The 12,502-nt window shown below is 37.0% G+C and overlaps 1 protein-coding gene across 7 annotated transcripts in view; it reads left to right on the forward strand.

Annotated features, from left to right (window-relative positions):
• Positions 1 to 5,159: 5,159 nt before the first annotated feature.
• LOC123875385 (sodium channel protein 60E-like) overlaps positions 5,160 to 12,502 on the forward strand; it is a 218,095-nt gene continuing 210,752 nt past the window's right edge. For all 7 annotated transcript variants that reach the window (XM_045921182.1, XM_045921183.1, XM_045921185.1 and 4 more), the window contains exon 1: positions 5,160 to 5,438. The gene's annotated coding sequence lies outside the window, so the exon portion shown is untranslated. The remainder of the gene's footprint in view (positions 5,439 to 12,502) is intronic.

A 12,502-nucleotide genomic window follows, 5' to 3' on the forward strand; every position in this document is an offset into this window, starting at 1 on the left:
TAAAAAACAGAGTCGAAATCATAATACTCTATCACTATCCATGTTATTATAAATGCGAAAGTTTGTTTTATTGTAAGTTATTAATTTGTCCTTCAATCGTTATGTGCCTTACCCGTTGCTATTTCAACTTTGAGTCACATATGGGTAGTAGACAACTTTGCTAATAATGCATCTTCTATGAAATAGCATTAATCAAGAGTTATGTTATCTGGGGGATGTTATGATACTTTATGAACTTCGGCGCAGTCAAGCGATTGATTGGTTGGTAAACTGATTCCGCTTGCCGGTTGAGTTAATGACATAGTATCATACCTTGATTACATCCCTATATACCTATCATCATCATTATTGCTGCCTGCGAACATCCATTGCTGAATATAGGCCTTTCCCAATGAGCGCCACCACATCCGAACTGCGCCCTTCTTCAGGCAGCTACTTATTACTACAGCTTTATAACGTCTCTCGTGAGTATATCTTGCTGGAGGGTGCATTAAAACTAAAAAATCTATAAAGAGTACTTTTCGGAATTTTTATAACGAGGAAATTGTACTTTAGGTTAAAGACCCAAACAGCACGTATTGAAACATTGAAGTTATGGTAATTTTGTAATCTACCTATGATTTTTATTTCTTTTTTATTGCAAATAGTTTAGTAACCTCTAAGAACACCTGATTTCACAAAATATACCACAGTTGCTGAACTCCAGGTGTTCGAGAGGCTTCTCGTGTATGATTGAGCTACACGGATTGCGGTATACGTCGATGATTGCGGCACCTGCAATCGACCGGCTGCGGCGAGCGTGCCGTGGTCGCGTGCCGGGCGTGCGTGCCGCGCTGTTGATTCTTATAAAACTTATTAAATGACCGCACCGCTGAATGCCCACCGCGGCTTGAAGGTTGAACGGTTATGTTTTATGTAATAACCCACTAAGCTGATCCTTGTGTTTTACTGTACATATTATTTCTGAAGCAGTAGGATATGGACCTAAATGGAATAAAGTTACACAAACAACCGAACGAATGCAGCAATGAAACGCACTTAATTTTATGGGCAGCACGTAGGGTACCTTTTGTTGCCCAATTTTTTTTAAAGGACTTAATCGATTATTTTCCGAAAATAGTGAGAGTACCTATAATAATTTGCGTATAAAGAGCTTTGCTTCTCTTGAGCGTCACACAGTATCTCACAGGTTTTTTTATTCGACCATAAGTAAGTCTTTGATATGACGACGAAAGTGACGATGCAATTTAAGATTGAAGCAAACTTACCTTGAAGATATAGGGTAGTGAAATTAAACATATATCAATAAATTGGTTTCTACACGGCATTGTACTAGGACACTGAATCGCTTGGCAGCACGGTTTTGCTTGTGGACTAGACCTGAGTCAATTTAGAAATTATAAATTCCAAACTGACTGGGCTTAGAATCTCCCACATAAAAGACCACCACTACAGTTCAAAATAGTTAGGTAACTTCTAACAAAACGTCGAGACTGTGACGTCATGGGCAGACGTCAAAATGTTAGTACATTTGACGCAGGTAGCCCTAAAGTAGGCCTTTTTTAACCCCCTGATCCAAAAAAGGGGTGTTATAAGTTTGACGTGTGTATCTGTGTATCTGTATATCCGTCTGTGGCATCGTAGCTCCTAAACGAATGAACCGATTTTGATTTAGTTTTTTTTTGTTTGAAAGGTGGCTTGATCGAGAGTGTTCTTAGCTATAATCCAAGAAAATCGGTTCAGCCGTTTGAAAGTTATCAGCTTTTTTCTAGTTACTGTAACCTTCACTTGTCGGGGGTGTTATAAATTTTTAATTTACACTTGTTTCTTTGATTGTTTGAATATCTATGGATTTTACCCCACCATAGCCTAATACAATTCGATTCAGCATGTAACCGAGAGTTCCTCACTCTACTCCGCCACAGCACCTACCAGGGGTGGTCCTCAAAATTTATTTTAATGGACCAACAATTTATTTCACACACAATATTCACAGTTTTCACAATTTGACACATAATCCGCTTTACAGCCACATGTAATACGAGTGAAAGTTCGTGGTTTTATACCCACTGCAATCCTGATTTTATCATTCCCTTTATTTTATGATGTAAAAGCTTATCTTGTAGGCTTGATTGAAGTTCCAACTAAGGACTGTAATATAATTAATTAATCCATACTACTTAAATATTTTGAATTCGAAAGTGTGTTACTTTCCCACGAGTCACGGCCCATCCATCCGTTTAACCAATTTTGATGTTTGGTACAGAGATAGCTTGTATCCAAAGGGACGAACAAAGCTTACCTTTTGTCCCTAAAATTATTAATTTATATCATTAAAATTATAAAGAAACAAGCAATAGCTCAAGTTTCTAGATTCCAGTCAGTCAGTTTTCCTCATTTGGTATCTTTCTTTCTTCCTCTCCATTTATATATGCCCACAAATTATATCACCCTTGACTATGTACCATAAACGAAACAATGTTATTAATTAAACGCAATAAACAGTATAGCCCTCCAAAACAATAAACAAACAAAACTCATCTGAAAGCGGGTTGAGTTAGTGATATTGCAGTTTGTTATACGAATAATTAATTGAACCAAAACGTATTAGTGAGTATCCATTGTCATTCAATTGGTTTTACTTTTTAAACCCCTACCCAAAAAGGTGTTATAAGTTTGACGTGTGTATCTCTGTATCTGTCTGTGGCATCGTAGCTCCTAAACTAATGAAACGATTTTAATTTAGTTTTTTTTTTGTTTGAAAGATGGCTTGATCGAGAGTGTTCTTAGCTACAATCCAAGAAAATCGGTTCAGTCGTTTGAAAGTTATCAGCTCTTTTCTAGTTACTGTATCCTTAACTTGTCGGGGGTGTAAATTTTTAATTTACACTTGTCTTATTATATTATATTGTTAATAAACTGGATATTTAAATCTCATTGTAATATTAATTATCTCTTAAAGTCACTTAGGAATTACTTTTTGTATATAAAACTTAAATAATACACACTTAACTACAGATCAATTCAAAATGTCTACATGCTTAGGTATCAAAATCTAATTATATTCTAATAATACAATAAAATTTCAAAGACATACTTTAGTTTAAAGTCTTAACTATTAAAATAAAATCTAACTATTATTTTTATAAATTCTCATTATGTTCCATAAATTGCAGCTATTTTGCGGCAAAGTTGAGATACATCACTGAATGCGCAACGCATCGCGTAGCAAAGTGCTGACGTAGCCGCGTAGCATGTTTGTCGTCACTCGTAGAGCTCGCGTAGGCGGGCTTCTGCATTGCGCGATTTGATACACCTGAGAGCTTTTCTATATTAAAAGTTTTTTTTAAATTAGCTTATTAATTAATTATTATGTGTATATTAATTGTATGTTATATATGTTAAATAAGGCGGGAAGATTAAGAAAAAGCCAAAGTTTTAAAGTTTTTAAAATAATATTTAACAGTAGAATTTATTTTTAGCACATTTTTAAATGGCCGAAAAATGATAAAAAGTTTCCCCGTTTTGAACCAAAGTTTAAAATTACTTTTAAGTAAGTCAAAGTAGAGTTTCTAGCATAGAAAGATAGTCCAAGTGTTTTTTTAAATGGATGAAAGTCAGATCCAAGATTCCCGACCAGTTTATTTATAAACCCGTGGCACTGTAAATAATCGATAATAAGTTTTAAGCTATTTTGTGACCTAGAAATATGTAGGATCGCGTTACCGTACCGACCGCATTGTATTCGACCGTGTTAACTTTTTAATTTCACGAAACCTTTAAAGTACCTATATGACAGATCAACCCACTTAGAGGCACCATGGTGAGCTTGTGTGCACAAAAAAAAAAATCTACCAACCATACACGTTGAAAGAAAAATAACATGTGTACAATTACATAGCTATGCGATATACATTATACGCCTAAGATATAGAGTCGCATATTTAAGGTCTTTGCACACGTCTCCCGGCGTAAGAATGACTTCATCAATCATGTACGGGAGCTGTGTGTGTGTGCTCGACCGTAGCAATAGGGAAATTTCCCAACCGAGCGGTGTTGTGCTCGGTAGCGCCAGCTGGGCCGACGGTTGTGCGTCGAAACTCCTATATATAGTGCAATCTGGTAAACGCTCTGTCATTGCGATTGAAAGTTGCGTGTTTTATTTTGAGTTTTTCAATGAGGCCACCCGTGCTGCCATCTAGTGTTTCGAGCGTTGTTGATTCATTGAGTTTTAGAAGCGACATCTTCTTGCGAATGTGGCAACCGCTACAATCATATTGTAGCACAGAGCAAGGTGGAGGGTACCAGAAGGCGAGGAAGGTTACCTATGCGATAGACTGACCAAATTAAGTCTGGCGTGGGTGTCCTTTGCACGGCTATTGACCTGCAGGGAGAAGTCGTAAATGCTCGTGAGGCGCATAACATCTGCTCCCAAAGACACCATTTCACGATGACCACTACTACTCTATCACAGTGTTACGAAAAATAAGAAGATGATGCGATAAATACATGGAAAATAGATGGAAAGTTTAACACATCAACGAATTCAAGCATATTATATCGATATAGTCTCGCACATTCGAAGTGACCATTTGGTCAATTTTCTCGGCAGAATCCGTTGCCAGTGTTCGCTATTGCAACAAGGCCCTTCCCGTTCTATGGGGTATATTCGATGATGTGTTACACTGTCAGTTTTGCCTAAGTCTGCTCTGACTGACGGATAACCTACCGTCCAATACGATGTTTGAAGCTTGCATATCAAAATATAATATCTAGGTAGTTCTCTGCTCCGTCAATTCATCACTCACGACTCATCATCAACTTAACTCAGATCAACGCAGTACTGAGCATGGGTCTTCTTTAGAATGAGTAGGGCTTAAGCCGTAGTTCACCACGCTGGTCAAACCCGGATTAGGAGACTCCGCACATCTTTGAGAACAAATGTTTTATGATTATCTAATGGAATTGAAAAATCTATCGGAACGGAAAACCTATTGCCTATAGGATGATCGCGTCAGTCCACGCTGGAAACGTACGCTGAATCGATAGGCGGCCGTCGCGGTTGCAGCTTTACAATTATTGTGCCGCCTGTAGCGCGAATTTAGGGCAATGAGAGGCGGTGGCGGCGAACCCGGGCAGTTCGCCTCGCGCCGCGCGTCGGCCGCCCGTTTCCACAGCTCCGCTCACTGCCCGCCCGCCCGTCAGCGCCCCTGCGACTGCGCGCGTACTGTCAGTCGTCACGCCACACTGTTGCGCGGGCTCACCGCCACATCGATTCCACCACATGACTCTAGTGCTGAACCCCGTGAAGTGATAATGAGCGTGCGAAATGAGGACCCCAGTGCCTGTCCTGACCTACTTCAATATTACAGATCGATCTCCACATTTGACGTAATGCCGATGCATTAAACCGTCGCCCCCCATGACCGACAACTAAGGTAAGTACGACCGAACTTTCTCAACTAACGACCGACTACTTAAGTATCTCTTAGTAAATAAGAGCTTCATTAACAATAAGTGACTGATATCTGTCACTTATTCATTTATATCAAAGCAGTAAGCACGTTATGAAAGAAGTTCTTAGACAGAACTTTCGATATTTGTCCGTTACTCGTACAAGTTACAGTATCCTGGTTTGAAATGAAAAAGTACCGTGAACCGGTTGAACTGTTCGCTAATGTATGTAAATTAGGGTTGACCATAACGACGGTTTCCAACATTAGCATAAACCGCCCGACCGAAATTAACTTCGTGCAACCCTTACTTCATGTAAAGTTCTTTTGTTAAATCAGCCATCAACACTGTAATATAACTTAAACCGTTCTTAGAGGACCTAATTGAATATTCAGTATATTATGTACTTAATATCCGAAATTAAGAATCTACATACGTATCAATCTCTAGTTAGTTTTGAATCGGAACTCAGAAACGAAATTGAAGCTTTAGTGTTTGTCGTTTATCCTCTCACTGAATGACTATGTAGTTTTCTAATAGTTTCTGAGAAAGGCACGGACCTGCTTAATAAGTTTTTATTGAAATCGAGGGTTGTCTCGTACTCGACCTATTGAACTTTTGATAAGGGGCCCATTACAGAGGCTATGTGACTTTATTCTTTACTTTTTCTTTATTATATTGTGGGAAATTCTAAGCAGATGTAATCATGAAATTTCGTAACATAAAGTTATAGTTCAATTCGATTTTTTATTTATTTTATATTTTTATTCCAAATCTCTTTTATTTGTTTTTGAAGTTTGGTCTATTAAAATCAGTTTTTCATTGAATTTAGAAAAAAACGGAAACCTTTACTGTCGTCTTGAGACGTTGACCCGAGGACTTTTTACTGGACTAATTTATAGCCACTTTGAAAATGTCCGTGGGATCGGACGATTTAGAATTGAGGAGCTGGCGAACATCACAGTGTAGGTAATTATAACACTTAAGTGTTATTTTGATCAAAATGGTACAGTTATTGGTAGAGTTTCAACTGCTTTCATTCAGGTATTTTTAAAAATTTTATATCATGTTTATCACCGTTTTGAATGTCAACTCCTCAGTTGTTTTCCCTGAGGCCGTACTTCAAACAGTCCAACTAATAACACTCGTTCGAACCACGTCAGCTCGAATCAGATCAAACTTTCGAATCCTTAGGGACATCTATCAAGGTTTTTTAGTATTTAAGTACTATTCAAAATTATAATAAAACGTAGCGGAACCGAACATTTGCAATTTTAAATAATGATGATTGAGTTCTTTCATTGCCCCCTGGAACTTATTTGCTGCAGATCTTTTCCATTTCCTGCAAAACAGTAAAACAGTAACCATTAAACAAACATATAAACTTTCAGATTTTAATATACGGTTTGTTTATAAAATAATTAACCCCCGACCCAAAAAGAGGGGTGTTATAAGTATGACGTGTGTATCTGTGTATCTGCCTGTGGCATCGTAGCTCCTAAACTAATGAACCGATTTTAATATAGTTTTTTTTGTTTGAAAGGTGGCTTGATCGAGAGTGTTCTTAGCTATAATCCAAGAAAATCAGTTCTTTTCTAGTTACTGTAACCTTCACTTGTCGGGGGTGTTATAAATTTTTAATTTACACTTGTTTAATTATGAACCTATTTTCCATACAATCTTTGAAATCCTGCATCAATTTCCGCACGTGCTACTGGCGTCCGCTACTGGGAGCACAACTGTTATTGCAAAAGGCAACATCCTTCCTCCCTTTATTAGGAAAAATAACATTTCCTATGCAAGAGCTAATCATACCTACTGGTTTTTTTTTTCATTAAAATCCATATTAATAATATCATAAATGCAATAGTGTATCTGTCTGTCTACCTGCTAGATTTGCTTTTGAGGAAATTGGGTACAGAGAGACACAGTTTGCATTCGTTGGACTTTTTGTCTGAGAAAATGGAATTGAAAAACTAAAATTCACGCGTCGCGGTAGTCGTTCTAGTAAAGAATAATAATAGGAGTAGATTTTTAATTCTCACATTTGAATGACCCCTATTTAATTAAAAATTTCATATTCATAGTCCATACATATATTTTTATAAGTAAACAGATTTCATCAAGCTGAAGAAATAGAGAACCGAGATTTTTCATAACATTCTGGATTGTATATAGAAATAATATCTTCTTTATTCGTTCAAGCCTACCTAGTTACCTACGTGACAAAACAAAATGCGGGAAATTTAATTTTTCACTATCATTTACTTATTTACGTATTTATACTGAAGGATTACTTGATAAAAATATTACAGGTTTTTAAAAATGGACTAGATTTACAAATTAACTTCCATGCAAGTTAAATTAAAATTTCAGGTTTGCGGGCCTTAAATTCTATTTTTTACTGAATTTGAAACAACAGCGAACGGTAAAACACGCGATCAATTAACTATAACTATGCTCCATTAATCTATCTCATTATCAATTTCAAATCAATTAATTTAATCCAGATATTCTTTTTAGACAAAGGTTAGTTTAATTAGAGTTGTTCACCAAAATTAACCATCTGTATGGTTCCCAGTAGTCTTGATAAGGTAAATAAAGTGTCAGGGATTCTCTAGACAAGGGTCGAATAAAGCCCCATGGTAACTAAGGGCTACGTGAAACTTGTTTGTGCATTGAAATGAAAAAGATTCTTTGGCAAATCTAGTTAACTACATTATTATAATATCGGCTAGTTATTATTAGCTTGGCCTTGGCCTTCCTGTCGGAGTGTCCGGGGTTTGATCTCGGGCACGCAACTCTAACTTTTCGGAGTTAGGTGTGTACGTTTTAAGCAATTAAATATCACTTGCTTTAACGGTGAAGGCAAAACATCGTGAGGAAACCTGCATGCTCCATAATGTTCTCAAAAACCGGCTAAGTGAGAGTCAGACTCGTGCACTGAGGGTTCCGTACTCGGCTATTTTTTCCAACATTTTGCACGATAAATCAAAAACTATTATGCATAAAAATAAATCAAAACCTGTTTTAGAATGTATAGGTAAAGCCCTTTCATATGATACCCTATTTGGTATAGTTATCTTACTTTGAAAATTGAAACACATTTTAATTTTTTTTTACATGATGTAACCACAAATTCGCGCTTTTCAGATTTATTCCTGTATTTGTACTATAAGACCTACCTACCTGCCAAATTTCATGATTCGAGGTCAACGAAAAGTACCCTATAGGTTTCTTGACAGACACGACGGACAGACAGACAGACAGACAACAAAGTGATCCTATAAGGGTTCCGTTTTTCCTTTTGAGGTACGGAACCCTAAAAATGAGTGAAATCTGCCAATCTGCACTTCGTCAGTTTGACATTTCCATCGAAATATGATAGTGAGGGAATAGAATATGCAGCGTGTCTGCGCACATACTTGGCTAGATTAATATTATAATTTTGCTGAATAAAATCTACTCAGCTTTTTAAAAAGCTGGGTTAAAAATGCAGTTGAGCGTTATATCGGTGACCTGGTTTGACGAAGATCCTACTTGATAGTGCTGATGTAGTTCAAGACACAACTATTATCTAGTTGTATCGTAATCTAATCAACACTCCCAACGCTATGATGCTGTATATAGTCAAGGACATTACCGATTCTCACAGCTATCGTAACAGAAAACTAAATGACAGTATCTATTTACGATGAAATTTAGATATTGTATACAACTTAACTTTACCTGCGATTACGTCTGTGTGGAATTTATGATTTTTTTGCAAATCTTTTTGTTTTCCCGTTCGCACGGTAAAATATAGCCTATTTCCGTCTGATGCAATAAATCTTTGCTCCAAGATTGAAAATTGTTAAGCCGTGTAAAATGAGAAACCTTAATAATTATTACGGTATTGTATATTGAAGCCGTAAATAATTAATAGAGCCGTGATAGCCAAGTGGTTAAGACATCCACCTCCTCACCGGGAGGTTGGGGCTTCGACGCTCTAACTTTTTGGAGTTATGTGCTTTTTAAGCAATTAAATATCACTTGCTTTAACGGTTAATAAAAACATCGCGAGGGAAACCTGCATGCCTGAGAGTTCTCCATAATGTTCTCAAAGGTGTGAGAAGTATGTCAATTCGCACTTGGCCAGCACGGTGGACTATATGGCCTGAACTTGACATCACACTTCACACTAATATTATAAAGGCGAAAGTATGTGTGTATGTGTGTGTGTGTGTATGTTTGTTACTACTTCATACAAGAACTACTGGACGGATTTGGCTGAAATTCGGAATGGAGATAGTTAATATCCTGGATTAGCACATAGGCTACTTTTTATCCGGAAAATCAAAAAGTTCCTACGGGATTTCGAAAAACCTAAATCCACGCGGACGAAGTCGCGGGCGGGGGTAGTACTTATACGTCCCTAATTAATTAATTAATTTGTTAAATTACACAAAACACGTCCATTAATCGCATTACGTTTTAAGCGAAATGGGTAATTTGAAGTTAAAATAATCCCGACATTATCGGGGCGAACGAATTGAAATGATCGAGTTTCCCTCTAATGAGGAATTAAACCAAAACCCAGTACGGAAATGGGACGCATAATTCGATTGTGCCTTACTTAATTACCTACACGTTATATATTACAGCGTTTTGCTTGTAGCTTTCTTGTTCAATATACGAGTACTTGGGGAAATGTGTCTAGAGAAAGCTGGGTGTGAAAAACCGCAGCAATTTAAAAAAAAAATAGGTCCGTGGTATAGTTAGGAATAAACGTATTAGATTTATTTACTTTATTTTTAAAATATTATTTATGATTATTTACAACAGTTAACTTATTTTATTAATCTTACGTTTTCTTCTATAAAGCTTTCCATAGCAGAATATATAGCATTTTGAAGTAGATTACATTAGTAATAAAATTGTTTTTTTATAGTAAAAATTAATAGAACAATATTATTGGTGCCACGCTATTTGATATAACAAAATGGTTAGCGCCCATTGAGATTTTTACCTCTATCATTTGTATGGTATGGGTTTACCTAACAGAGAGCGCCATAGAGTTTCCCATAGAGTTTTCCATAGAGTTTCCCATAGAGTTTCCCATAGAGTTTCTTTCCGCGGATAGGGTAGTGAAGCATCAGTGTAAAAACATACATACCTTCCTTACAGTTTTTATTTTCAGTTGCATGCTAGAGATAGATACATATGTGATAAAAATCAGCGATATGTTGTCCTGGTATAAATAATAACAACAGATCCCTGATATAGATAGCAGATAGATACATATTGTATTTTTTTAGCTTCCACCATAGTAGCACCACTACTAGTAGTAGTAGTAGTATTATGAGTGCACCATAATATTGTATAATACTTAAGTATTTAAAATTCTGTGGTTATATCGAACTTGCAGTTAAAAGGCAAACAGTGACCTAAGTTTAAAACAACAGCTATTTACAGGTAAACTCTTTCCCTATTTGTTTCGACAGATATCCAGAAAGTTATGCCAGTTACTATAGACATATTCGCCTATCCGTTAAATAGGAAAACTTTGTTGTTTATTTAGCTTTAATGGATGAGTGTATCATAATATCGGTATAACAGACAGTGAGTTTTTTTTAGAATAAAAACAATATTATATATGTCGGCGCGAAGGCGTTAATAGTTACTAATAATCAAACTATTCAAATCAAAAGTTAAACATTACTTTGTTCATCAAGTACTAAAATACCCTCAGAGTTGATTTAGACATGACTAATTGTTGTTGTTATTGTAAGTTTTGGTATGTCGGCGGTACCGACTTTTAGCTGTCAACACTTTGCTCACTGAGCATTACGTCATCTCCCCACTGTCGTCGTTGGACTATAAAATCAGACACGCTGTGCGTAGCGGGGCATTATCCGTCCGGTTGTTGCCGAGGACACTTCTCAGTAGGCATAGTCTGTCGTACTGTAGAATTGTGGTTACCTAAAGTGGTACTGTTGGTTAGATGAGTTGATATTGTGGTGATTAGGTTAGATGGTCGGTTTGGGACCGGTGTAGGGGTGGAGGAGCCGGTCTAGGTAGGCTAGGTTAGGTTTACCTAGTTACGCTGGTAGTTGTGACATGCAGTAAGTGAGAGTTAGCATGGTTATAGTCGAAGGTAGTTCAATATCACTTGATAGTCCAAGAATATCGTTAGTACGCCCACGAAAGCTCGGTTAATCTAAAGGTTGCTATCCTGACGTATCCGGTTAGTTATTATCCAGGTTTACTAGTAGTTAGATCATGCTTCAATCTTAATAATCATTAGAAGCGCCTACAAAGTAATAAAAAGTGAAAATATGCCCACGATAACCTGATAACACCCTCTGACTCCGTCATCAGAAGTGGGATCGACCGCTGATCCACCAGGTCGATCATCAGATATGCCGCCGCAAAACCACCTTGTCATCGAACCTCGAAATGAAGTAAACCTGGTAGTCAAGAAACCGTGTCGGCGCCAGAAGACGTATACACGGATCCCGGATCATCCACTTCTCGAGAAGAGTCGCTGGAACAACTCACTCAAGAAGCAACCATGGAAAATGAGACGGAATAAAAACGCCGAGTTACCATATTCTTTTTTTTTTTTTTTTTTTTTTTTTTTTTTTTTTTTTTTTTTTTTTTTTTTTTTTTTTTTTTTTTTTTAAAAAAGAATATTAGTCATGTTAATCATGGCTAATATTCCCCTTTCCCCTCCAACTAAGCGCAAAGCTGTATTAGGAGTAGGTACGACAATAGTGCAACGGGTGGGGTTTGAACCGCCGACCTTTCGGAATTCAGTCGGCTCCTCAACCTGTTGAGCTATTGAGGCTTCTAAAACCCAATTATCCAAAACCTTGCGTATAGTTATCGTCACCCAATTTAGGTGATAGTAACGACAAGTTTATCGTACCTCGATTTAGGTAGCATTACTTACTATTGCTCGATTTAGGTGACAGTTACGACTAGTTTATCGTCATTCGTCACTTGGTTTAGGTGGTATGAGTTACTATTGCTCGATATAGGTGATAGTAACGACACTTTTGCTGAC

This window comes from Maniola jurtina, chromosome 20, assembly GCF_905333055.1.
Source record: "Maniola jurtina chromosome 20, ilManJurt1.1, whole genome shotgun sequence".
Classification (NCBI taxonomy): Eukaryota; Metazoa; Arthropoda; class Insecta; order Lepidoptera; family Nymphalidae; genus Maniola; species Maniola jurtina.